The sequence below is a fragment of the Anolis sagrei genome, chromosome 2, assembly GCF_037176765.1.
Source record: "Anolis sagrei isolate rAnoSag1 chromosome 2, rAnoSag1.mat, whole genome shotgun sequence".
Classification (NCBI taxonomy): domain Eukaryota; kingdom Metazoa; phylum Chordata; class Lepidosauria; order Squamata; family Dactyloidae; genus Anolis; species Anolis sagrei.
This window is the reverse complement of record NC_090022.1, coordinates 119,570,124-119,593,439: the sequence shown is the minus strand read 5'-3', so window position 1 is coordinate 119,593,439 and position 23,316 is coordinate 119,570,124. Positions and strand designations below refer to the sequence as shown.

The 23,316-nt window shown below is 40.1% G+C and overlaps 1 long non-coding RNA gene across 1 annotated transcript; it reads right to left on the bottom strand.

Annotated features, from left to right (window-relative positions):
* Positions 1–5,104: 5,104 nt before the first annotated feature.
* LOC132768578 (uncharacterized) lies at positions 5,105–22,946 on the bottom strand. Its single transcript, XR_009630730.2, has 4 exons — positions 22,750–22,946; positions 8,167–8,217; positions 7,679–7,813; positions 5,105–5,582 (listed from the first exon to the last, which is right to left on the bottom strand). It is a non-coding gene; the product is annotated as an uncharacterized lncRNA (long non-coding RNA).
* Positions 22,947–23,316: the final 370 nt, after the last annotated feature.

The window sequence follows — 23,316 nt, the reverse complement described above, 5'->3', positions numbered from 1 at the left end:
AAGACTTTCCAGAATTCATTGCAGTATCCAGTCTTCACTACTTAGCCCCCTACTATGTATACAGTGTTGTTGTAACTTCAAATTGTTTCTGACGTATGGCAAACCTATTGCAGGATTTTCTGGGGCTCAGAGTGTGTGACTCTCCCAAGATCACTATGTTGGTGGACCTTCATAAAGGTTAAACCCTTGTGCCAGCAGGACTGAAGACCGACAGGTTGGAAGTTCGAATCTGGGGAGAGCGCGGATGAGCTCCCTCTATCAGCTCCAGCTCCCCATGAAGGGACATGAGAGAAGCCTCCACAAGGATGTTAAAACATCAAAACATCTGGGCATCCCCTGGGCAATGTCCTTGCAGACAGCCAATTCTCTCACACCAGGAGCTACCTGCAATTTCTCAAGTCATTCCTGACACACACACACATACACACACAAACCTATGTTGGTATCCATGGTCAAGCTAGGAACTGAATGCTGGTCTCCTAATCCAACACTCAAACAACTACGTCGGGCTGCCTTTCCTCAAAGTTTATGATGCCTTTTCATTTCTATTTTCTTTTTTCCAGTCTATCTATGATTAGGTTCACCTTCTGTGTCCTTTTCTTCCTATTCTTTTTTTCCTCCTTTCTCTTTCTTTCATTCTTTCTCTTTCTGGCTTGTAATCATCTGCAAAAATGGAAAAGAAAGCCCCAACAGAGAGTGGCTTTGCTCTCTCTTAATGAGAGAGACATTATTTCCAGGCCAAAAAACATCATTAAGGCTATGGAGCGAGAGTTGTTAAGACTTAATTACATGCTCCGCAAGGAACAAGAAAACCTTATTAAAAGAACTTGGTAGTCATTAAAGAAAAACAAATCTAAGTCCTCAGTTAAGGAAGAAGTTAGAAAGCCATAGCTGTTCAAAGGCAAGCTTCTATCAACTATTTTTTGAAGCTCCTCCACTATCTTCCTCAAACCCTTCCTGCATTTTCCTGCGTCTACCTGAAAAATCTCTAAGATCTGCAGAAAAATAAGTCATGTATTTCTTCCTTTTAAAAATGCCATTGATTGTAAGATACACACTAATTCCACTGCCACAAACAGAAAAAGTCTCTCTCTCTCTATATATATATATATAAAAGAGATGTTTATATAGTGGGGAAGTGAGTGAATTGAAGAAATACAGTGAATCTATATATTTGCAATGGGAATAAATTGGGAAAATGAAGCAATTTTGTACAAATCTGAAGAGTTTTTCGTTGATAACTCTTGCCAAGGACCACAAACACATAGGGAGTGCCCTGAAAACTATGGAGACTGTATATTTGAGGTTGCAGGCTTTGCCAGTTGCTTTCATCCTTTGGCTGAGGACTTTATCACATGAGGTTGATAAAGCACAATTACAGCAAGGTAAAAGTGCCCATCGCTGGGGCTTATTTCACAATGTTGTCTCTGTCTGGTAGTTGCATTACACTTGAATCACAAGTGGATTCATTGTCACTGTTGTTCCACCATTATTTCTTGTTGTGAAGCAGAAAGGGGTTTTGCAGTAATGCAGAATTGCTACACTGCCCAGTTACAACCAAATAAGAGATACAACAATATGAACGTACTGGATAGAGCGAACATGGAAAGGAAGTGAGACTTGCGAATGATTGATCCTAGGTATTCACATCACTGAAGAACCACTGTAGTGTGGTATGAAGTGATTATTCCAATAGTATAATGTTTCCATTTGCTTATATAACATCACTGCTATAAGATAACATGCTGGTGTGATAAAGTCCTATGTTTGCAAAGGGAGGTGTACTTCTTAGATAGATAATGCATATTTAGCCAGTAATGCGTTGGCTCTAACTCTACAGTATTGTATACAACTGGTGGAAAATATCATTCTAATGGACATATGGTCACACACCTGCTGAAGGGTTAAGAAGGTGGTGATATGTAACTGAAGGGATATGCTGAAGAAGTTGAGTCATGAACATGTGACAGTCATGATGAAGGTTGAATCATTCACTTTTGTCACTGTCTGATGACGAGCAAGCAATGGGTATAAAACAGGGTAGGAAGTGTGTGTTCTTATTCTTGTCATTATTCTCTTGCTCCTCGCCATACACCTGTTGCTGATATCTGTTACCTACATCGTGAGCATATCTCTGTATACGCCATTGACTGATAGGAGATCATGGGATCCTGATGTGTACATTTGTACATAGAGCAACATGTTAAAATTAAAAGCCTCCACTGTGAGTTTGGATGAAAACGGAATCGAAGAGTTTTCTTAAATAGTGAGCAGCATAATGTCAGGCTGTGCAGGTATACTCTGCTGACAACTGATAAGGACTCTGCTATGTATGGACTTATTTTTCTGGCTTGTCTTTGTGACAATCAGTCCATTGTACAGCACATTTGGGAAGGGCATGATTGGAAGGAGAAAACAATAAATCGTGCACCTATCCCACTTTGACAGTATTTCTGTCAGAAGAAGGATTTGCATAGCAATTGGCATCTTTCATGTCAGCGGGCAATAAATCCAGTCCAGTTTTTATGCAGTACTCTGATTAATCTGTTTTGGGGAATAGATTCAATCTGGGTAATTCCTTTGAATTTTCAATTACAACCTTGAGCTAGAGAACTGTTTTCATTTGCAAGGAAGTTCCTAGCTGTCACTGTTGCATACCTGCATCATTTGACTTCTCAACAAAAAAGCTGAGAAGGTATTTTGAGCTATGAAGTAACAGCCAAGGTTGCTTTTGCCCATTCTTCATTTCCTGGGACGACTTTTCCTGTTAGAAAAATGCCATAGCCATGTTGCACTCCAATGAGAGGTAAGGAGAGCATAACTGCTGTGTCAAAACATAATATCATAAAGAGAGCAGGGAAAGGTGCTGGGAATACTGCTTGGCAAAGCTGCTGCAACACGATGTAACATCAGTTATGGGAAAGGACACAGCAGATAGGAAATTATGGGTAAGCAACAAAGATCCTTAGCTTTGTCTTTCTTGTTAGAGCATTACACGTTATTTGGGCCAATATAAGCAGCATAGTTCAGGGAATGTTACTGTCTGGGGAGCTCTACTCTAAAACTTTCCCTAGGCTCTGGCCAAAAAACTACAGGCGAGAGCTTAGAAAAGTTACCCCTTTGACTACAATTCCCAGAAGTGTCAGAACTGGAGGTGCAGCTTTTCCAAGTTTAGATTCAAATACAGCTTTGGACATTTCAATTCTAGAAGAGCTTTATCACTTTAAATTCAATCTTTCTCGGTCTCCAGTAACGGCTCATTTCCTCAGGCTGGATTCAGCACTTGTTCTGCCCACACAGCATACAATTGGCATTCTATTGTCTGGATGGCGGATCAGGACACTTTTGCATGTTCCCATGATGCAAGATAGTGGCTACTTACCAGCATAATGCCAACTCCAGTTGCACAGCTGCTGGCGTCACGCAACTGCAATGCCTAGGTTGTTGAAAGCAGTGTTTACTGTTTCACTGCTCTCCCCTCACCCCACTTTTTCAAGACACTTCAGAACAATCTTCAGAATATAGTTTTCCAGTGAAGAGAGGCTAGAAGATGCTGCTACAGAAGTGCCTGGATTCACCATAAGCCGGGAGGTCAATGGGTACTGCATCACATTATGCAATAGCAGGTGACAGTTCTTCTTCTGTGGTGGTTTCCACCACCAGCAATAATTGCCTCAGTGTTAGGACAGAGAGCAAGTTGCAGCAGGTTATGGTGAGCATTTTCTCAACCCTTAACTTTTGAAAATTCTGTTCCTCCCTTTGTTTTATATTTCTGGCTGTGATACTGATATGATGATGATGATCCTGAAAAAGAGCTGATCTTGCTTCTTCAATGCTGAGAGGATGCACCATTAACTTCCTGATGTCTTGGCTCTGAAACTCTTTTCCTGTTAATGAAACCTATCTAGCAAGACTATCCTCCTGCTTGGGTGAAGACAGATGTAATGTTTTTAGACCAGCGCCCTCACTGAGTTCCATACAAGTGAATCTCTTTTTCTCTTGGAGCAATCTCTTTTTAAATACCCTCCATGTAATTCAGTTTGAACCATCATTGATATCCCTATATTCAAGCCAAGTGCAGTCTTTTAATTGCATTGTGAGTTTTAAAATGTGTGTGTGGAGGCAGTGTGGATTTCTTCATAAAATGAAGACTCTACATATGAATATGCATCATTTTCGTTTTCTAAATCAAAGAAAGCAGGCAGCTCACTCAAAGGAAGAGAAAAAAAAAAGAGTAATGGCTGAAACAGCACGTGAGTTGCTGGAATACTTCTTTCAATGCACCAGCTCTGTTTCACATCCTTAGTCATGTTTTAACTTGTCGGTAGCAGTTTTTCACCAGCAGAATATATACTTACACTTTCCAAATGATGTCCTAAAGCCATGACCACTTTATCCCATAGGTTTGGAAGCCGAGGCTCAGAGCAAACAGAAGTGACTGGAAGGGTTCAGACATTTATTTATTTGTCATATTTGTACCTCATCCTTCTTACCCCAAATGGGATGTAACACCATGGTTTGCTTTGAGCCTTAAGTGATTGAGTGTCTGAGAGCTCATCTACACTGTAGAATTAATGCAGCTTGACACCATGTTAATTACCATGGCTCCATACTATGGAATCCTGGGAGTTGTAGTTTGGTGAGGCACCAAAGACTCTGTAAAACTACAACTCGTATGATTACATATCATTGAGCCATGGCAGAAGTGTTGTCGAACTGTATTAATTCTACAGCATAGATGTACTCTGAGCTTCAGGCTTATAGACGTCCTTCCCTTTCTACTCCTCCTTGTCTTGTGGAGCAATTCTTCTCCCCTTGCCTTTCGTTTTTGTTTTAGTGCAAACCACAGCCTGCTGTTTTGCCTTCAAAGGCATGAAAGGATTACATGTGCCAGAACAGGAGGGAGGGGGGCAGAGGGAAGGTGTAACTCTAAACTATCCATTGGCGTTAACCCTGACCCACTTCACTGTCTCAAGGACACACAATTTGTCTGCGGAGTAATAGAAAATTCAGCCCACGTTGGTCAAATCCTCTGTTTGATCAGCTAGCTCTCATGTCCTGTTGCTCCAATCAGAACCCAACAGTGATAGCCTTCTCACATTGCTGGGCTCATAGGACTAACATTTATTTATTTAGTATTAACATCTTTGTAAGAAAATTAAACCCACACAGCATGTTGCTCCCTGAATGCACTCGATGGAAAATTCCTCTTCCAGGGTGCCTCGTCTCACTCCTTTGCGGACGCATTGGCTTTCAGGCAGTTTCTGATTGATATCTTGGAGGTGACCTCTGCCCGGCTGCTTGCCATCTCCTCTCCTCTTTGCCTTTTCAAAACTGCAAAGAGGTTTTTGGCACCTTGAGTGCGCCCTGACCTCACTTCTGCTTTCCAAGGCCATGTTGGGAAAGGTGGTCTTCCGCATAAGGAGTTATTATTAAAACACAACTAGCTGCCTTCCTTCTCCTCATTATTTTTTTTCTGGATGGCTCCTGTAAGTAGTATGAAGTTCAATCATTCTTTAGGCAAACTAAGGCTTTGGCATCAGCAGTGCTTTTGACCTGAACAGGAAGGTGATCTAGTGAACCTGAAAAACAAAGGGAAATGAAGAGATTATGAAGATCCACTATGAAACACAGTAGGTACTCAAAGCTAAGCCAGTTTCATATCACTTTAATTCTCATGACTTCATCCCAAGGAATCTCGATATCAGGATATCAAGGAAGCCCATCTCATGACCCAAAAACTTTAAGTACACAACCAAACCACAAGTCTCAAGATTCCTTAAGATGGAGCCACAACAGGCAATTTATGTGATTTGTTGATGTTATCATAGCATTTGCTCGCCAAGAATTTCACTATGTAACAAGATTTTGTTCCAGGGTTATTTCCTAATTGGCTCCAGCATAAAAATACGGAAGAAGTTTATCAAACTACAACACTTTGTTTTTGAAGGACACTCTGAAGCATATTTTGCTATAGTTTTTCAATAAATATCTCATAGAGTCTCAATCAATTCAACATAGTTTGTGGCAGCCAGAAAAACTAAGTTTCTGGAGTGTAACAGCCACTTTCAAAGTAAATAATGCGCAATTAAACAGGAAATAACACTTTCAAACCAGGAACAGAATTTTTTCAAATGTTATTACATAGTGTTATTCAATATACAACTGCTCTTGGGCTGATATCATGTAGCTTGCTAAAGGCCACATGAAACTGGTATTACTGTGTGTACACATATGCCCAAAATAATTTTTTCCACAGGATTTGGCATAGCTATAGCTCACTGAAAGTCTATACATACAGATCCGTGAAATAACAACAGACACAAGCAGTCACTTGCAATATTACATATTAGCAAGCAAATCTAATAATTATTAAGGTTGGTATTTTAAAAACTTTGTTGCAAGTATTGCCCTAAATATAAAGCTGCCTACCAATATATTTTGTATATGCACTTGCTACTGTATAGGACAAAAGCATTTCTATGCAAAATTTATTACCATGTACATTTATATAGGATGGTAACCAAGGGCCCCGTTTACACTGACTACTTAATGCAATTCAAAGCTAAAGTCAAACTGTGATGGTTAGACAACAGATGCCCGTGAAAGTGCATGAAAGAAAGCGTTTAATGAACATCAGTGCTCTGATGTATGTGCATTCACCATCCCAGCTTCTAACTGGTTTCAGGATCGCCTATGTAATAATCTACACCAGTGGTTCCCAATCTTTTTTTGACCAGGGATCACTTTGACCAGGGACCACTCTACAACATCAGTACCAAAAGGGTTACGAATAAGTTTTGGGTCAACTTTAGATTTGGTTTGGTTATGTGGGGTGCTCATTCAGACAATTGCATTGGATGGACCACATCAGCTCCAGTTTCTGATACAGAACATATGCTATCCAGTAGTCACCATCTGCTCATCCATAGAAAACCATATTTAATAATCTAGAGCTGATGTGATCTATCCAATTCAATTTTCGGAATCAGCACTCCAAATAACCCAGGAACAGGCCAAAAAATGAAGACACCAAGAAAAAAAATTGGTTGGGCTGTGTTATTATTTGGATGTCTCACAGATCTGATTTTAGGTCTTGTGGTCCACCAATGGGCCGTAGCCCACGTGTTGGGAACCACTGATCTACACAGTGAAACCATTTTTGTCAATACTGATTTGTAACAGACTTGTTAGTGTAGATGTGGCCTTGGTAAACAGGTAACAAAAGCTAGACTCCTATTAGTGACATATAATGGAGTCAACCCCAGTGACACTGTATTCGGGAGGTTTGGATGGCTCCCCCATTGTTGTGTGGCACCATGTTACGACCTTTCTATCCCAGAAAGTTTTTGGAATTGGTAGATAACAAGAGAAAGGCTTTTTACAGTGCTCTTCTATTTTTAAACTTGTCTTTAAGTTAAATAAATAAATAGATAGATAAATAAATAAATAAATAAATAAATAAAGGTTTTAATTGTACCATTAGTTCAATGCTGTTTTAATCTCAGGTTTTAGCTATATGTCTTTTTATTATAGTTTTCTATCTTTGTGAGCTACCTTGAGCCCCAGCCTGGGAGATTCAAACAAAGTGATGGGTAGATAAATAAAGCAATGGATGGATGGTGCTGGAAGTCTATCCATCTGGAAGTAACCCCTTATTTTCCTATGGTACACTTACCAGGATATGAATTTTTTAAAGGCTGTGAATTTTCCATCTGTCAATGTCACTATGATGTCAAGCATTAATCATTGCTTTTTCATTCACTTCTGAACACACTGTCACATGCAGGCCAGGGCTCAAGTTCTGGTTTCCCTAAACACAACACAAAACATGAGTCATTGCAACACAGCAAACTTTGTAGGACAGAATCTTTGCAACTTTCCATCCCTCTTGAAGGCGTTCCTATTTCTTTATAATATTTGTAAGTCATGGCAGTTTTTATATATTTAACAACACACAAATCTTTAAGTATCTACTGAAATAGAGGTCATATTGAGTTAAGTGGTGTTTCCTATCCCCATGTAAGAGGGTACAGTCTTTATCTCTTAATATGTTATGGGGGCTTATTAACAAAGGCTGCACTATTATAAAATTAGATCCACCAGCGCTGTCTTCTGTGCAAAGATAACTGAAGGAACTAGGTCGTTGTTAAAATTTTGGATTACCTTGTGGAGGAATCTGATCCAACCTCTTGTTTGCTTTCCTCTGTTGTTTCTCTGAAAGATGGAAAACAAAGGGTATCAGTTCACTCTGATGCATCTTCCAAGGCAGGAACAAGAAGCCAGAGAGCTTTCATGTGGGCTTGGTGGCAGATGGCAACCTCCACTTTATCCCACAACAAATGAGCATTAGGGCACAGCCCACAGCTCTCTGAAGCTGGGTGTGATTCATTAGTTCACTGCAACTAATTTATTTTCCCACTAATGAAGGCACAGCTACGTTACATTATGGTTCTAACTTGATGAGGGATAACTTCATTTGTTTTGCATTAGCACTGAAACTTTTTTTTAGAAATGGGAAAATTGTGAGGTACTGATTGAAAACTACACCTATGATTTATTTATTTATTTTACTTATTTTGAGCATTTGTAACCCGTCCTTCTCAACCCCGAGGGGGGGCTCAAGGTGGCTTACAACGGACAATCATTAGATGCCAACAAACAATTGCAATACAAACAATTAACATTAAATAAGACAACAAGATTATAAAATACATTAAAATATTGGACATTAAAATATTAAAATGCAACCAAGGCTAACTCTGCATATCCAAATCATAGTCCAGAGTTCCAGTCCAAGATCTATTCATTGACAATTCCCATGAGTCACTGCAGTTGCTGCTCAATCAGCTGCCCAAAAGCTTGGTCCAAAAGTCAAGATTTAAGCTTTTTTCTAAAGGAGAGGAGACAGGGAGTCACTCTGATTTCACTGGGGAGTGCGTTCCATAGATGGGGGGGGGGGGGACACGACCGAGAAGGCCCTGTCTCTTGTCCCCACCACTTGCACTTGTAACGGAGGCAGGATCGAGAGCAGGCCCTCCCCTGACGATTGTAAACTCCGAGATGGGTCATAGAGGGAGATATATTTGGACAAGTAAACTGGGCCAGAACCGTGTAGGGCTCTATAGGTCAAGACCAACACTGTGTTTTTTTATTTATTGTGCCTCAGAACTGGAATTTTCCTCATACTCCGGTCTGAAGGTAGTGGTTGTGGGTGAAGGAGGGATGCCACATCACACTGGTTTGAGTGTTGGACTAGGACACTGGGACACCAATCTTTGAATCCCATTCAGCCATGGAAACCTAATGAGTGAACTTAGGAAAGCCACACTGTCTCAGCCTCACAGGAAGATAACAACAAATCTCTTCTGAACAACTGCCAAGAAAAACCTTGAGTTGCCATAAATCAGAAATGGCTTGAAGGCACACAACTACTACTCTAGCTGGGAATGTTGGTGGCATTGAGGCTATTATGAAGTGTCTGATGTAAAATTAGAAGTGGCTTTAAAGATAAAGGTTTCCCTTTGACATTAAGTGTAGTCATGTCCAATGCTAGGGGTTGTGCTCATCTCCATTTCTAAGCTGAAGAGCTTGTCCGTAGGTCATGTGGCCAGCATGGCTGCATGGAGCGCCATTATCTTCCCCCAAAGCAATACCTATTGATCTACACACATTTGCATGTTTTTGAACTGCTAGGTTGGCAGAAGCTGAGGCTAACAGCGGGAGCTCACCCCCGATTCAAACCACCAACCTTTCAGTCAACAATTTCAGCAGCTCAGCAGTTTAACCTGCTGCACCACTGGGGGCTCCAAAGTGGTGCAAAATCAAAGACAGCTTGAGGTTGGCTGAGCTCTTAATAGGCTAAGCAGTCACAAGTGCAATGCTGGGGCCCCCATTTGAAACGACCTCCTTTGTGAAAGGCAGCATGGTTGGGTCCTGGACTAGAACAGGACATCCATATCTTTACTAGGGATTAGACACTCACTGGCAGACCTTGGACAGCACAGTCCTAAATTGTTAACATGTTTTTCCCTGGAACATATGAAACCCTATCCTTTCCCATATAGGCGTCCAGAGGAAAAGCTAGTGCAAAGAGAGATCTTTTGGATGTATACTCTGAACTCATGTACCCCTACAGCAAAACTTTCCAAACATTTCAAGTTGGTGACACACTTTTTAGACATTTCATGACACAGCAATTAAGTTTATACAAAATTGTTTCCCTTATATATAATGGCAAAATCATGGTTTGTTTTGGAGTTTTTTAAGGTTGTCAAGCTATGGGTGTTTGAATCGGTGGATGCAGAATCCACAGATATGGAGGGCCAAGTGTAATTCATTCTTATTCTTATTCTTATTATTGTGACTACTGCTGTCATCATCACTATCCTGCCTGCCTTTTTACCAGTCAGGATTATTTTCCTCCTTTTCCTCTCATGCAAAATCTGCTGTCTTTGGCAACCACCTAAAGGTAATACTGGCCCCAAGCTGATAACAGGACGGTCTCATATCTTTTAAAAACTTAACATGTTCAAGACTCAGGAAAGCAAGGGCAACAATCTCTTGATTCAGATCAGTCAATATATGCTGAAGGTGCTAAATGCCAGAGTTTAAAAGCCAACTGAGAATGAACTGAGGCTTCATTTTCCTTATCAGTTCAAATTACTCATTGCAGGAAGAATATTTATTTTTTATCTCCAAAATGAATCTGGCCAGGAATGTGGAAAATATCTTACAGAAGACATTAGGGAATACTTAAGGCTGAATAAGCAGCAATTAACTATAAATTGTAAACAAGGAGGAGGGGCAGGCGCTAGAGTATTTTTCCCAGGTGACATTCAAGCCCATGCCCATAACTGATTTGCAAAATTGATTGATTTTGCTTGCTAGGTTGCATCCTAAAATGAAGGTGTCAGCCTGGTGAAACCTGTTGATATTTGCTTTTCTCTTGTTCATCTCTTTATATTCTTTTCGTTCAAATCTCTCCAGAATTTTTAATTTCTTATTTGAAAGAAGTAGGCATCACTTTCAAATAGTACATTGAAATTTCGCATCAGTTCTCTTATATTTGTTGTTGAGTAGCTTCAGGTCATTTCCAACTTATGCTGACTCTAAGGTGATCCTATCACAGGGTTTTCAGCACAAGCTCTATTCAAATCAGGTTTGCCATTGCCTTCCTCTAAGGCAGTGTTTCTCAACCTTCCTAATGCCTCAACTCCTTAATACACTTCCTCAGGTTGTGGTGACCCCCAACCATAAAACCCAATACACCCAAATTTAAATACTGGTGCTGTTGTGGGGGGTTTGATTTTGTCATTTGGGAGTTGTAGTAGCTGGGATTTATAGTTAACCTACAATCAAAGAGCATTCTGAACCCCTCCAACAATAGAATTGGGCCAAACTTCCCACATAGATTCCCCATGAGCAACATAAAATACTGGAAGGGCTTGGTGGGAATTGATTTTGAGTTTTGGAGTTGTAGTTCACCGACATCCAGAGAGCATGGATGTAGTTGATAGATATGGACCAAACTTGGCACAAATACTCAATATGCCCAAATGAGAACACTGGAGGAGTTATCATGATAGATGGAAAAACTGACCTTGACAATTGGAAATCGTAGTTGCTGGGATGTATAGTTCACCTACAATCAAAGAGTATTCTGAACCCCAACAACCATAGAATTGGGCCAAACTTCCCACACAGAACCCCCATGCCTTGAAGGGACTCACTGGTGTGAGCCTCTCTCCAGCCTCACCTACTCCCCCTGCTTGGAGTCTCAGAAACAGCCCTCCGCTTGGCTGAGAGGTCAGCCAATCACAGCGGAGGAGGGCTTCTGGTGGGAGGATTTGCCATCTGTTTCCAAAAAGGAGGAGAGATCTTCAGCCTTCTTTGCCATAGGGGTTCCTAAGACCATCAGAAATATATGTTTTCTGATGGTCTTTGATGACCTCTCATGACCTTCTCCCCAGTGGTCCCGATCCCCAGGTTGAGAAACACTGCTCTAAGGATCTTATCCCATGAGACCCCCTCCCCATTTTTAAACAGATTAAAACAATTTCTTGAATAGAAAATGTGAGAGCCCATCCCATGATGCAGGGGGACTTCCTGTCTGCATCCATCAGGATTTGTCATATAATTGTTGAAAAAAGTGTCAAAAAGGGGAGGTGGGAGAAGATGATCAGAAATCATTTCAGGAGCCTTGGGTTCACTATATTCCATTTATCAATTGCAAAAAACACATGGAATGGGAGCCATCAGAATTGCCCACAATTATTCAAATACAATGACATTTGCAAATGGGCTGTACTGTGGGTGGTCTCTTAACAAGCAATGAGCCTCGGTACTCTGCCGTAATGCAGCTGCTCAATCCATTTCGGTAATTTTTTAAATATATAATTAAAAATAAGAAATACTGCCACTTTGTTAGATCACTAAATTTCTGATCCTTTAATGTAATCTTTTAAATTTTCAATGGTTTTTAAGAATTAAAATGGGAGAGGGCAGACAATCCACTCGCTTGTGGTATAAGGATGAAAATGGTTAGCAACGAACAATCAAATGTGATAAGCAATAAACAACAGAACATTTTTATTTGTAACACGAATTGACTAAATACCATGATTTCATGATGCTACTCTCCCCCAACGTGGGAGAAGGTCTTAAGTCTGAGAAAATGTAACTTGCTCAAGGTCACCCAGTGTGCTTCTGTGGGGAGTCTAGCCCTGCTCTCCCAGTGACCTAGTCCAACACTACACTAAGCTGGCTCTCTTTTGGTATTTGCTTATACACCTAGCACTTACGGTTGGTTTGTTTCATAAGTATGTTATTCATTTTGTCCTGTAGTGTCCACATGCTGATGGTATAACAAGGTTGCCCAAGGCATGATTAGGCAGGTTTTCCAAAGGTAATTTTTTTTCTGAGGGGTGGGGCTGCCCACCTGGAGGAAGAATGCTTTGAATGCAATTTTCCGGGTTTCTGCTAGAATTTTTACTAAGTTGTGCCCTGGTGCTAAAATTTGGGTAAGAACTCAGTTTAGCATTTCAGAAAATGGTCCCCTTCCATTCAGCTTCATTTGTACTCGTGTGTTTAGTTTGGTTCCCTACACAAGCTGACATATAGGAATCCAAAAACCCATGTATACCTCCAATTTGGATTTCTAGGCTAAAAACCACTATAACTTTTGTCTTCTTTTTCAAAATGGGATGAATGTTAGAGATGGTCTTTGATGAACAAAAGTTATGATGGTGTTGACAATGTTTCCATCTTGAATTCATAAGATAAGATTTGGGAATACATTTTTGACCATGGCACACAAAAGGACAATTCTAATTTATCAAAATGGCATAGAATCTATAAATTTGTTTATCTGGCAAAGCTCACAGTCCCAAAACTCAGGCAAAATTTTATAGTCTTCAAACCATGCCAATAGCCATGCCAACCGATGGCAAATATCATATCTCTTTGGCCCTCCATTGGTATATTTGTCAATCCCCCATAATTGAGAATTAGCCATTGCAGTATTTGCTTTTCTGGTCATTATATTCTGATCCAAGATCCAACATTTTGGGATCTATTCAGAAAAGATTTTCTATCTACTGCCTGATACTAACTTTACGGTAATTGGCAAAGTTTCTCATTTCATCATGGTGGCAATGAAAATTCGAGCAAGATTTATTGCTGGTATTTTGGTTGATTGCTCTAGGGTTGCTTTGATCTAATTAATCCAATCTAAACATAGTATTGTTGCTTATGTTTGATGTATTTTCATTGTATTAAATTTTGTTAACATGCAAAATCTATGTGCCATTTATTTTATGAAATGATTTTACAATGTTGCACTTTTCTATTATACTTATTTATATTTATTTTGGATGAAAATGGCCTACAGTCTAAGCATTAATAAATCACTACAAACTGTTATAGTTAAAATGCCTATATTTACCCTGTAATTAATCTACTCTATGATTTGACAATAGCTAGTAATAACCCGTGCCTGCCTACAAAAGAGCAATTGAGTAAACAGCAAGAAAAAAGCAAATCGGGAAGTGAATTAGTTTGCCTTACCAGCAACCCCAACCATGTTTTAGAAACCCTAAATCTGTTATTTTGCCCACCAAAATTTAAATACAATAAAAGTGGAAGCTGGTGAAAGAATGAGTCATCTTGAATACATTTTTGAAGAACCTTTGACCTGGTCTTTGGAAGATTCAAAATGTTTACCTGGCCTGTTTTTTTTTAATTTCATACTGTTAAGTTTTGAACACAACCTTCAGTGAAGCATATTGAATCTCTCTCTCTCTTTTGTGGTATATAGGAATCTACCCAGTGACGGATGTACTATTGTGCTTAGATGTTGTTAAGCATAGGATCCTAATGGCCAGGGATGGGGGTGGGGTGGGATTTCTTTCTGGCACAATTTTTTAAATTGATTTTGCTTATGTGGTGCAATTCGAAATGTGAAGGCATTCTGTTTCAGAGCTATTCTAGGCATAATGATAAGAGTTGATAGTCTATGGGAGTGTGCCACAAAGCAGGCAGGGTAGGCCTACCGGGCCTCCCTCCTTCGGGGCTCAAGGAAGGGGACCCATTACTTCACTAGCAAAGGGCCTCATTTGTCCTAAATCTGGCACTGAATCTATCTTTGTTCTTTTAATGTCATTTCTACCTCTGACACCACATCTTGCAGTAACAAGTAATGTCCAGGAATGTTCCTAAACATAAATGAACATTTGGTGAAACAAAATACACAGAACATGAAATATCGGGGATTGCCAGAAGAATGACTTCAAATGTTACCAGTCTAAACATGGTACATAATTCTAAATAATTTTGTTAAATTCTGGATCCTTTCATCCTATGCAAATATAGCATCATGACTGTACTTGAACTGCCATAGCTGCATCCAAACGAATCCTCGGACTTGTAGCTTGGCCAGAGACACCAAGGAAGTTCCCTGGCTGAGAATCCTAATACCCTTCTCTAAACCACAAATACTAGGATTCCCTGAGATGATGCCATGGCAGGTATGTGGCATTATAGTGCTATAATTATGTGGTGTAAAAGGGCCCATAGTAGTTTTTATTGCATCTTTCCTGTCACACATTGTATTCAGTAGGTTTCTTGTTATTAAGGATAGCTGGTAACTGGGAAGTAAGCCAGGTTTTGCCAACACTGCATCCTCCAATGTAATGCTTTACTGTCCCCATAGGGTGATTAGCAACCATCCATTATGTGAAAGAAGAAAATCAACTAGCACAATCATGTAATACCAATAGAGAGCAGATCAAACTAGGCTCTGACTCCTCATATTCCCAGTTGGGAGTGAATGAGAACTGGGCTCCTGTTCCTCTTATCTGAATAATATTGTCTTGGCTTCTGCTTCTGCTTCCTCACATTGTAAACTTCATCACACGATGGGCTTCAAGTATCCTAGGATGCTTGCAGCAGAGCTGATCGATGGAGCCCCATGTCGCCCATCACATGACATAAGCTCACTTCTGGCAGAATTTTGTTGATGAACTGGGGCACAAGCATCATACGACACTGTGCCCAGAACACAGGAGGATTCCCATGTTTAATGGGAAACCAGTGGGCCAGCACAGGCGGGAAGCTGTGCAGGAACGCTTCCCCACATATGACGAGGAAGCATAGTTGCTGAGGAGGCAGGGCATGGGGTGCTGGGATTGCTCTGCTGCCCCACCAGTTCACCACAGAGGCTGGAGAATAATCATGCGAGACCTCATCAATGTGTCATTAATGTGATGAGGTCCTAAGAAAGTGATAGAATTTAGAGAACTAACTCTCACAGATCTAGAGAGGGAATTAAGCCTGGCCTAACCATGGGCCAGATGATTTTGATTCATGTGACACTGCTTGAAGTTAAGTGTTAAAAAGAAGGAAACAAGAGAAGCTGAGGCATCTGTACTGTGGCGGTGTTGCAGCTCTTTGCCATGTTGCTCTTGGCAATATGAATGATCTGCTTCAATGCCTGCTCATCTTTCAGAAAGATGCTTCTTGAACATGTGATTGATAGTGTCTGTGGCACAAGTGGATGGAAAACACACTTGAATGTCAGCAGCACTGGGATTCTAGTTCTAGTTCTGCTTTTTGACCATGTACCTTCCATACACGGCTTTCTGAGATTTCTATATGGATTCAACCAGCCCATTGTTTACTCCAGAGCTCAGAAAGTCAGATCTACTTGAAGATGGAGGTTTATCTGTTCTTTACTTAGTTGTATCTGCATAAAAGAAGTATGATATTTTAGACCTTCCCAAATTGAATGCTGAATTAAATGAAAACATGCACTTAGCCCTCACTGGAACAACTTCAACGTAGTATGAGATTCTTTGCTGCAGGGCATTAGAACTAAGGCGACCATCTTGATCTAGATCTCCTAATCTTGTCGATCTATATCTTGTAAATCTTCTAATAGCATCCATCATGATTCCATGAAAAAGGGTCATGCTATTGATTCTACCCTCACAGAATCACAACTGCATCTCTTTCAGAAAGTCTGTTCCTAACTAGGTATTGTGATAGTGAGCTGGCTACACACCATTAAACAAAGAAAGTATTGGCCTGCTGATATTGGGGTGCAGCAGTGCAGTTTCTTTGGCTGATCATATTGAACCCTCTAGATGTGTATCTGGAAAAGTAAGAGTTATACATGCTACCTGGACTTTCCTGGGTTTCCTAAAAGAGCCAGCAACCTCAAAACTGTGGGAGATGTTATCTGTCACAAGTGCTGAAACAATATTAACTGGCTATTACATTTGACTTAATATCCTAAAGCCGCCAGATCCCATCTAATCTTGGAAGTTAAGCATTGTCATCCCTGGTAAATGCCAACAAACACTAAGTGCTGTGGGTATATTTCAGAGGAAGGAAATGACAAAACCACCTGTGAGTACACCTGACTGAAGTAAACCTTATAAAATTTGTGGGGCATCATGAGTCATCTGGCAACTTGAAGGTGCACGTGTGTAATTGTAAACACACACACAGAGGCCAGGAAGGAAGTGGAATTTTTATTATGGCCTCTATTTACTGCCTGATATACTCATGTGTAAGTCTAGAAATTTTAGTCGAACAATCAACCCAAAACTTGGGTCAGCTTACCATGAGTAAGAGTGACAAAAGGCAAAAATTAAGTCATCCTAAGAAAACCTAAAGGACACTCTAACCTCCTGTACTCTCTCTGCCATGACTCTGCTTCTGGCCTTTTTCAAGGCCCAGGTGAGGAAATGGCAGTAGACAAAGGCACTTGGCCTCCTAAGATGGCTTCAGAGATCTCCCTCTCCATGGAATGACCTTCAACATATCTACAGGACATATAGAAATTCATAATTTGAGCCCAAACCTTGCCCTTGATTTATTCATGTCAGCTTATACATGAATGGTAATTTATTTTGCCCAGCCCTGCTAATACTGTATTGTCAAAGGCTTTCATGGCCATAATCACTGGGTTGCTGTAAGTTTTTTTTGGGCTGTATGGCCATGTTCCAGAAGCATTAGCTCCTGACGTTTCACCTGCATCTATGGCAGTCATTCTCAGAGGTAGTACTGCCATACAGCCCGAAAAACCTACAAGAATCCAGTCTCTGCTTGCATTATATGGTGGTATGGTCCCAAAAGGACTATGTCATATGATATTTGTACATAAGTAATATACTTTATATTATAGTAAAGATAAAGGTTTTCCTCTGACATTAAGTCCAGTTGTGTCTGATTCTGGGGGTTGGTGCTCATCTCCATTTCTAAACCAAAGAGCCAGCATTGTCCGTAGATGCCTCCAAGATCATGTGGCCGGCATGGCTGCATGGAATGCTGTTACCTTTCTGCCGGAGCGGTAGCTATTGATCTACTCACATTTGCATGTTTTTGAACTGCTAGGTTGGCAGAAGCTGGGGCTAACAGAGTGAGCTCACGCTGCTCCCTGATTCAAACCTGCCACCTTTTGGTCAGCAAGTTCAGTAGCTCAACTCCCAAACTCAACAGACCTCACAACCTCTGAGGATGCCTGCCATAGATACAGGCGAAACATCAGGAGTGAATGCTTCTGGAACATGGCCATACAGCTCAAAAAACTTACAGCAACCCTGCTAATACTATTGACTATTCATCCCCTCTAAGTATTTCTTTAATTATTTCTATTCTGTAAGAAGTGACTTCAAGCTTTTGAGAAGCAGAGTATAAATATTTAATGACTACCATTAAGTGTTGGGTAGGATTACCAGTCTGAAAGCTGGAGTATGTTCTTGAACCTTTTGTAGAAGAGGAAAATCCAGTGTTACTTGTTAGCTGGTGAAACTCCCTCTTCTCATATTAATACTTTAATCTCCCTTCCCACACATTTAAAGCATTTGTTCAGTTATTTCTATTTTATCCCCAAGCATTTGATAAGCAGGTTATATAGACCTTTAAACAAAACAAACAAACAAACAAAAACAATCCCCCATACAAGTCAGACCAATCACCCCTATGATTATATTTGTTTAGAATGGGTTTTTCTTAACAATTCATTTAGTGTTTTTAAATTTGATCTGCTGGTTGCCCCTTTGTTGGCAACAACAAAGGGGCATGTTTTGTTTAACAAAAACAAAAACTAAAATAATGATAAATATCATGCAATACATATTTTAACCATCTCCTCAAAAGCACAATCAAAGAAATAAATAACAAACCATCTTGAACTACAAAGTGACAGGACACGATAGTCAGAGTGACGGGTAGTCAGAAACCACTGGATGGGTTCTATACCTTTAATGGTAATGTAGAAGTCTCCTGTTCTGTGCAACGACTGCAAGCATATGATAGGAGGAACCCCCTCTAGTTTTTAGTCTGGCAACCACCCATGGTATCTCTAGTGTATGGTTGCACATTGCTATTAATAGTATAGCTATTTACTTTATAGTAAAACAGGAATGGAGAAAAGTTCTCTCTTGAGCCTAAAATGGCTAAAGATTCTCTAATGTAATGGTTCTCAACTTGTGGGTCCCCAGGTGTTTTGGCCTACAACTCCCAGAAATCCCAGCCAGTTTACCAGCTATTAGGATTTATGGAAGTTGAAGACCAAAACATCTGGGGACACACAGGTTGAGAACCACTGCTCTAATGGGTTAATGGTTCAGTTTTGCAGGCCTTCCAACGTTTCATATATAAAACCTGGTCCCATGTGGCCAAGTAAAAAGCAGTGTGGCCAAGACTGAAAAAAATTATTGATGAGGAAGCACAGGCATGTGCTAGTAATGGTTCCAGCATCTTGCTTTTGTCCATGTCTACAAAGATAAGCAACACTTTACCCCCTTCTCCCATTGCTGAATTAATTGAGTGCAAACTTATTTTGTATTTTGACTAGTTTGGAGCAACCAAAGAAACCAAAGGGGGCATGTGGGAAGTGGAGAGATAAACTAGGACAAAAGCTGCCAAAATGGGGACACCAGAGCATTAATCACCCTGCCAAATTGGTCCAGATGGGTGCTATGATTAGAATAATAGAGTTGGAAGAGACCACAAGGGCCACCCAGTCCTACCCCATGTTGCCCATTTACTTTCAGGAAGTACTTCCTAAAGTTTAGGTGGAAACCTTTTTCCTGTGCCATAGTGTCCAAAGTAGTAGAAAACAAGTTTGTCATGATGGCATCTTTTCAAATATTTAAAAAGGACAATCATATCCCTACTTTTCTTCTCTAAGCTAAACACACTTAGTTCCCTAAGCCAAGGGCTTGGTTTCATTCCAGTCTCCCTTCTCTGGGCATGTCTAAGTTTGTCAATATCCTTCGTGAATTGTGGTGCCCAGAACTGGACACAGTGTTATTCCAGGTGAGCTCTGACCAAAGCTGAATAGAGTGGGATGAAGACGTCCTTCGATCTATCTTCTAGACACTACCCTCCTATTGATGCAGCCTAGAATGCATTGATTTATGACCCCTATCCCAATATCTTAAGCAAACTACAGTATTTGGGATGCGAATACTGAATGAATGAATGAGTCATTCAATACTCACAGACACTCTGTTATTAGGGACTACTGTGGTTTCTTTTTCAGTGAATTTATCCAACAAATATATGAAACACTACACACTGGTAGTAGTGATGGGAACTTCTTTACTAAGCCCCAACCCTTTGCTACTCAATCAGCCATGACAAGCAATGCCAATAGAGAGTATCCTCTCTATTGAGCAATTTTGTTGGTCCACACAAAATGAGTACACACATGCACCCATATCCTTGTTAATCTGCAAAACACAAGTCTTAGTGTACCTTAATTTGTTTTGAAAAGAACATGCTATTGTCTTATCTGTGCAACTGAGCTCAACTATATCCAATTTTGGGTTATAATTGGCTGAGGTAATATGGGTCTTTAAATGTCAATTTTACCTAACGGCTCGCAGCCAGTCTCCAAGCTCAGCTGAAAAATTGATTTGCATGTCTGTAACGGGAAAACACAATTAAGCCAAGACTCGTGCTTAGTGAGGAAAGCTGTACTCTGGCAAATGGGGATTGCTTTTAGCAATCTCACAATGCATTGCAAAACCAAAGCTTTTTTTATTGTGAAAATTGTTTTGCTAAATTTAAGGCAATAACTTTCTCTGTTTCTGTTGTATGTGTGTGTGTGTGTGTGTGTGTATAGCACAGGTATGTTTCTTATACTTTTCCAATAGGCATTCAAGTTGCATGTTCCTTCTTTGAAGAGTACACTTATTTCAAGCACCAACATGAAAACGCTGGTTGAGTGGTTATCCTTCACCATTGCTAGCTGTATATTCTTGCATGTTGGGGGTTGGACTAAATGGCCCATGTGATCCTTTCCACAGCCCCATGTGAAAGTATCAGATGATTACAATGTCCAAATACATAGATTATTCAGGCCCACCATCAGAAAATCAGGATTGCTTTAAATTAGGGGTGGATGTACACTCGGACCATAACAGGTGAATGCAAAGCATGATGCAACTCTTCGATGCAAGCTGTTTTAGCAGAGTGGCCTAGATCCCAACAGCTGCTACAACTCTGTTATTTTTCCTACTTTAAAGCCGGAGAAATTTTTTTTTCCTGACTACAGCTTCCAGAACCCTCCAGAGAGCCTGGCCACTGCCACTTTTTCAAACACTGATTTAAACCTGTTTACTAGAAAATCCATTTGTTAGGAAAATTATAAGAGTGGGCCATGGAATGAAGTAGAACTCCCGAAGACAAGCCTTATGTAAACTCAATTGAGTATACCTGTTTGGTATACTCAAAGTGTGACCAAAAATGGATTTGAGGCTCAGCCTAACAGAAGATTGGATTAAATAATACATTTAATAGTTAGCTAAACAAAATGTGGCAAAGAAAATAAATAAATAAACTCAATTTCTTCCTAAAAATACAAATTCTGCAAGCTACTAAAAATCTTGGATGGCAACTGATAAAAATGGAAGTTGTTTTTATATGTGCTCCTAGTCAGAGATAGCAGACTTTGCGTGCCTGTACTAATAACCAATTTGCAAACTTGTTGACTTTAGGTTTGTTAACTTTTTCACACTTGCTTCCTGCATCATTCAAATTTGCAGCAATTTGCCTCTCTCTTTCCTGCAAAACACCTTATGTTTGTACACCTAGTAAACAACACTGATTTTATGTTTTAAAAAAGAAGGCTAAATTATTTCCTTTCTCTGTTAAACCCCATGGAGGAGCATGGGGGTGGCTATTGTTCAGCTCCTGCCTTGCCAATATGCTTACTCTGCTTAAGAGACCCAGTGCTGCATCTCACATTTATTAACATCCCTATGGTATGAAGAGAACAGTCATTCTAGTAAAAGCAGAAAGGTTTACACATTCGCTCAAGAGGAATGTGTGATTTAGCTACACGTATTCTACTAAATGTCACACATACCCTTGTTTTGATGGCGTTACGTCTATTTATATGCAAAGAAATTGAAAATACTTTGAATGGTTTGCAAGCATAAATTAAGGTCAGCATCAAAATGTTTACCTTGTTTAACAGCCTCACACACTAATTTTTTCATAATACATTGTTGCAGTTACTCAAGAGGCATAAGCTATACTTTCCAGAAAAGGATTAAAGAATGGTGTAATGGATAATGCCGCTTTGTATAATGTTGGGACATTCATTAACTTGATTACATGAATTTAAAGGGGAGGGCCCCTGCTTTTTATTATTCACAGTCTTCTTCCCAACTTGATTCCATTTCATATGCATTACATAAAAGCTGTACAGAATTTTTAAAGAACTATTCCTATATTTACCTCATACATAGTAGGGAAGCAATACAGATAAACAATGGGTGTTTGATCCTTCTGTTCTCAAGGTAGCTCTCATTCTCAAATCCATAATCCCTTTCATGCTGCACAATTAATGCACTATGATTTCACTAATTGTCATGTCCCATCTTATGGGAATACATAATTGACAATTTATGGAGGAGTGCTTAGAATTAGTGCATCACCAACTAGAAATCCCAATATTTTGTGCAATGTAGCTATGGCAGTTAAAGTGGAACTCAAATGCTGTAAGTGAGAGAAAACTATGAGAAAAGGGAGAATTCAACAAAAAGAGCTCAGAGATCACAAAAACCCTTAATTGGAGTTTATATAGAACAATCTTAGCAACAAAGTCTATGTAGGCGCAGATCCAGTAGTTCTGTGCAGAGAAGAACAAAACCAAACAGACTTATATTATTAACTTCTTTGCATACACTTTTTTATGGCACAGAAGGAAAGAAAGAAGGGCAGACGTACGGTTCAACTTTGTTGAAGAAGTGTCGACGCAGTAGAAATACCAAGGTGGAGATGACCAAGAAGGTAGTGCACATGGTTGTTCCTCCATTACCAAACCAGGGTCATCCTTGGGTTTTCTAGGAAGCAGAAAAGAGTACCTTGACTGCTCTCCAGTCTGAGTCAGACTGATGCCCTCGAATGCCAAGCCACTGAAGGAAGGGGGCGGGTTTCTTCTTGGTCACCTGCAAGCTCCCATGACTGCTTTAGAGAGGATTAGGGTGGATAAGATGTAATTAATGGGCTGGGAAATGAGGACAGGAGCCTCTAGTAGCCTTTTGAAGGAAAGGAGACTGGACTGCCTACACCTATGAGTTTTACCTGCTGTTTACGTGCAATGAATCATACAGTCATTTGCCTTCCAACTGCGCAGCTGCATTTACCCTATTCACAGACTGGTCAGGTTCTAGTCATTCCTTGGCATCTTTTATTCAGGGTAACCTTATTTATTTATGGAAAATAAGGCATACAGGAAAAAGAGGAGGAGGAGGAGGAGGAAGATGTCATGTTCCAAATTCAAGGAAATTCCTT